The 5,321-nt window shown below is 46.5% G+C and overlaps 1 pseudogene; it reads left to right on the forward strand.

The window, feature by feature from the left end:
• The first annotated feature begins 383 nt into the window (after positions 1 to 383).
• LOC114514430 lies at positions 384 to 1,291 on the forward strand (annotated as a pseudogene).
• The last annotated feature ends 4,030 nt before the right edge of the window (positions 1,292 to 5,321 follow it).

Here is a 5,321-nt window from a genome sequence, read left to right on the forward strand (position 1 = left end):
CTCTGCCGAGGGGAGTCGGTGGCCCCACGGCCGGAGGCAGAAGCTGGTTCTGCTGGGCCCCTCAGTCCAGCCCATGTAGGTAGTTTTTCAAATGAACAATGTCCCTTTCTAGCAAGAGGGTTTGAAGTATCTGATTGCTTTTTTCTTAGTATCATGATGGGTTTTAGCGGGTTGAATTACTCCACCATATTTTTTTAAGTGAAGGTAGAGAACTCAGGTTTAACTTGGAGGGTAAATTGGTAATAGTGGAAGTTCAGGTCACACTCGGGAAGATAGTGTCTTTAGGGAAATGGGGTCCCTTTCCCAATGCTACTCAGATCATAGCACTTGGGAGACCTCCCTCTTGATTTTCCCTCAAGTCACAAGTCACAAAATGGTGGCCCATGAACTACAGCTGGCCTCTAGGTGGATTCTGTGTGGCTTGCAAAATATTGCCATTTGTACAAGTCTCTAATGCACAGAGCCAGTTGCGCCACCATGCGCTGCCACCACATGCCGCCACCACGCCGCCTCAGCCTGGTCTGGCCCACAGGTGGGGCGGTGAGTGTGAAAGGCTCGTTGGTGCTGAGCTGCCCACGTTGGGAGCAGGAGCAGGAAGCACAGGTCACACAGGGACCCCGCTGAAACAAAACGCTGGCTGCAGAAGAGGAGGAAGCACTAAGATGGCAGAAGCTATCAGAAACTTCAGGAATACTTCCATTCGTCTATGAAGGTATTATTGTAGCAGTAAATGGCCCAGCCATGGGACTGGGAATGCCCGTGCTTATTGCCTCTTTGTTTGGGCCAATGAAAAGGCCTGGTTTCAAACACCCTATACTGCCTTCGGACAGAGTCCAGTTGCTAGTCCACCTTTGTGTTCCCCAAGATTACGGGAGGAGCATCTGCAAATGAGATGATGCTCAGCGGCCTGACAGTGCAGGAGGTGTGTGGCAAAGGCCTGGTCTCACAGGTGTTTCAATCTGGGACCTTCATCCGAGCAGTCATGGTTCACACTGAGGAGCGTGCCTCGTGCAATCCAGTTGTGTCTGAGCAGTCCAAAGCTCTTGTACGCTGTCACACGAAGATAGAGTTGGAGTAGGCCAATTAGAGGAGTGTGAAGTGCTCAAGAAAATCTGGTGCTCTGTCCAAGCATGGACCCCATGTTGAAATACTGGAGAAGGAAGACTGATGAGTTTTGATTGTCAGGATGCCTCCTAATGACACTGGACGTGTGAGCCGGACATCTGCGGCTCCAGGTGCCCTAATCCACCCTGACAGCCTGAGACAAGTTCACCCTCAGCTCATGCTTGGAAGCAGGGCTTGAAACATCCACGGTGTTTATTATCAAGGAGATTTTAAGTACTGTAACTTTAAAATAAATAACAACAGCCCTGGCTGGTGTGGTTTAATGGATTGAATGCTGGACTGCGAACCAAAGGGTCTCCAGTTCAATTCCCGGTCAGGTCACATGCCTGGGTTGCCGGCCAGGTCCCCAGTAGGGGGCGTGTGAGAGGAAACCACACATTGATGTTTCTCTCCCTCTCTTTCTGCCCCCTTCCCTTCTCTAAAAATAAATAAAATCTTAAAATAAAATAAAATAAAATAAAATAAAATAAAATAAAATAAAATACTACAAAGCTCCTTTGTCCAAACATCATTATTCTATACTTAATATGCATGAAAGTATGAAAGTATGCTGGTGAGCTCTAGACTGCTCTTGGAAGCTTTAATTTTTGTCATCTTTGGCTTGTCCTGTATAGAAAAGAGAAGTGTGTTTTGCTGGTTTGTGGTGGGAGAAAAGTCTGGAATAATGTTTGTTTTCCTTATTTTTTTCTTCTAGAACAGACTCTAGAAAGCTACTAGACAGCCTCAGGCCCCCTGCCCCAGACAGAGACATAGAAAGAGCTGAGATGTGCTACTGTCTCTAAGAAGCTACAGATACTTCAGTCGAAAAGTCTGAATCAAAAGAAAGACTCATCTTTTAGGATCTTCCTGATGAAAAGCCCACGGATGAACATACCCCAAACTAAAGTACACTTAGGATTTATGCTGGGGAAAAAAAAAGCAATTGCTCTTTCCTTTAAAAAAAAAAAAAGACCAGTTCTTAAACAGTTAACATGAAGAAGCCACTGTCTGTCTAGAAGGAGCTTTTTTTGCTGTTAGTGGATCACTGAAGTGCCTAAGTATGAATATCTAAGTTATAAGTTAGTCCTAGCAGGGTTTAAATAGTTTCTCTGATCCTTTTGAAACAATAACTACAATGCTTCTTGTTGCTGGGTGTGAAATACTACTTTACATATAATTTTGGATTTTCTACTTGCAGATATGACTGATGAATTACACCAAAAATGGTATTTTTATGTTTATAAAGTCACTGTTAGGTTCGTTTAATAAGCTAACAGTCTTTCGACACACTATTAAATGCAGAAACTCCTGTTTTAGATGAAAGAACCACCTCATGTTTGATGTGTAATGTTCCTGGTCTCTGCCCTCACGTCCTCACAGTATTCTGAGCGCAGTGTGGCACCCTGTGTCAACGGACAGTCTCATTCCTGTCAGGAGTGGGGACCCATCGTGACTCCAGGTGCCTGTGGCTAGTTCGGTCCCTGAGCTTGCGATCATATTGAATGTGTGAAGAGTGAAATAAAACCAAAACCTTATTTCTGTGCAGTTTTGAAGTTTATACTTAGAACCGACCACCTCCCAGCTGCATGGAGAGCTGTACGGTGTAGAAATCGGCCTCTACCTTGGACTGGCTGGCTCAGTATTTTTCCGTCTGCGGGACCTACTTTTTCGTTCAGTAGTTTGACATACATATAAACTGTACAGTCTGTAAAGTGTTTGTATAGGATATTCAGCTGTGAAAACTGGTTACATAAAACTAATATTTCTTAGCAAAAAAATCACTAATGTTTAAAAGTTGAGAGATTTTTATCTACATTTCTGGATTCTCTCGGGGGGAAATGGGAAGGTCTGCCTCCACTGGGTCGTCCTGCTCCTGGAGCTGAGCAGCTGCCCCTTTTGGACAGGTGTGAGCGCCCCATTTGCCACAGTCTCTGCCCAGCTGTTCCGTTCACTTGGGTCACCTGCCTGACACCTGCAGGCGTATGATTCACTGGAAATATCTGAAATTCCCCCAGACACAGACTTGGCTGAACACTTGCTTATGGACTTGTCTCACTATTGTTGATAGAATAATTCCCTGGGGCTATGAATAGACAAGTTCAAATCTTTGGGGGGTACACACACACACACACACACACACACAAATAACCCTCGATGGGCTGGAAGAAATGTTAAGGATGAGGATGGCCCTGGCTGGTGTGGCTCAGTAGACTGAGTGCCAGCCTGTGAACCAAGGGGTCCGGTTCAATTCCCAGTCGGGGCACATGCCTGGGTTGAGGGCCAGGTGCCCAGTGGGAGGGCACATGAGAGGCAACCACACATTGATGTTTCTCTCTCTCTCTTCCTCCCTTTCCCTCTCTCTAAAAATAAATTTAAAAAGAAAAAGAATGAGGACGTAAGGAGAAAACCAAGTAGGAGGATCATGCCCTTCCTCCTCTGGCTGAGTCATATCACACCGAGCCTAGAGCCCCCTGGAGCCGGAGGGCCCGGGTGTGAAGCCCAGTTGCTCCGCACATTGCCCATATGCTCGTGGTTTGCTGACTTGGCTGTGCCTGTTTTCTTATGTGTGCGAAGCACTCTAGTCCCCTCGTCTATAATGTAATTACATTCTCACCTCATGGGGTTGTTGTGAGGATTAAATGAGTTCACACACTTTAGAACAGTGCCTTGCACACTGCAAGCGCTCAGTAAATGTCACAGGACATGCATATTATATAATGTTTATATGTTTATATGTAAGTTATGTAGAAATATAAGGCCATATTTTTAGAAATATGTATCATGTAAAATTTACATGTCCCACATATATTTGTTGAAAGTACATTTCTAGCCCTGGCTGGCGTAGCTCAGTGGATTGAGCGCGGGCTGTGAACCAAAGCATTGCAGGTTCAATTCCCAGTCAGGGCACATGCCTGGGTTGCAGGCCATGACCCCCAGCAACCACACATTGATGTTTCTCTCTCTCTCGCTCTTTCTCCCTCCCTTCCCTCTCTAAAAATAAATAAATAAAATCTTTTTTAAAAAAGTACATTTCTATAAAACAAAATCAGTGGTAACTTGGACTCTGTGTCCAACAGTCCTTGAAATAATGGAAGGCTTTTCCCTGGGGCAGGATTACCTGAGTTAACGACCATGGGTCTCTCCCGGAAAGGCCTAGAGAAATCACTGTCATTCACATCTGCCGGAGAATTACAGGGTTTTCTTCCTAAGGATGCATCATCTCCCTCAGGCGATGTGCTCTGAGCTTGCAAAAGGGCTCAGGACTGGAGACCAAGCGAGGAGTTTTCATTTTCACTGGAGCAGCTGCCCTCAGCCTCCTGATGGCCCCCTCTTGATGTCTTCTCTTTGTAGGCCGAACGCACCCTCCGTGGCTGTCCCAGCAAAAAGAGGAAAAGAATGAAAGCCTGAACGTGGATTCCTCATTGCCATTGAGGAAAACCCAATTATTGGCTTAGATTTTCTGTTTGAATGTTCATCATTGATTCAGTGTGGATTCTCCCTAGATCCATTTCAGGTTGCTTCCTATCATTTTACTCAAAGCTGAAAAACTCTCCTGGACTAGTGGGCGAAGGGGGCTCAGTCTCCTGTGAGTCTCAGTTTGTTTCATTCTGAGGACTCAGGTGGGGAAGTACAATCCTTACAGGGAGAGGTGCAGAAAAGTCACCTCTGGTGAGGAGAATTGGCCAGAAGCTTCTGTTCCCCCCTTGTTGTGTGCTCATGCCAGAGCAGGCCTGTTCCTGGTCATCTTGGCCGTCATCTTGGGCAGGTGAGATCACTGAACAGTGGGGGTGTGGGAGAGTTAGGTTCTGTGGGCAATAACAGCTTTGGAGAATATCCTGGATTGAGATAGTGGGGTCAGGAAAACACCCAGAGGCAAACGCTCTTTCCTGCATGTGCCGGCAACATCTCCAACCGCCCGCGGGCCGGATGGAGCATTGGAAAGCCTCGGCCAGAAAAGCAGGAGGCGTTGTGGGTGACGCGATGTTGGTCCCACCAACCTCTGCTGAGTTTTGCTTGGGGGTAAATCATCTCAATGGCTGGAACCCAGCAGCTAAGGCCAAGTTCATCAGCTAAGTGCTCAGGCCTCAGCTGCATTTTGCCAGCATGGACAAGCCTTGCTTCTCATCCAAGAGACTGGAGCTCCTGCCATAATCAGTCAGCAGGTCTGAAACCCCAGTGAGTGTCCCTTTCTTCCAGCTGTTGATTTCTTCCGTCCC

This window comes from Phyllostomus discolor, chromosome 7 (assembly GCF_004126475.2).
Source record: "Phyllostomus discolor isolate MPI-MPIP mPhyDis1 chromosome 7, mPhyDis1.pri.v3, whole genome shotgun sequence".
Taxonomy (NCBI): domain Eukaryota; kingdom Metazoa; phylum Chordata; class Mammalia; order Chiroptera; family Phyllostomidae; genus Phyllostomus; species Phyllostomus discolor.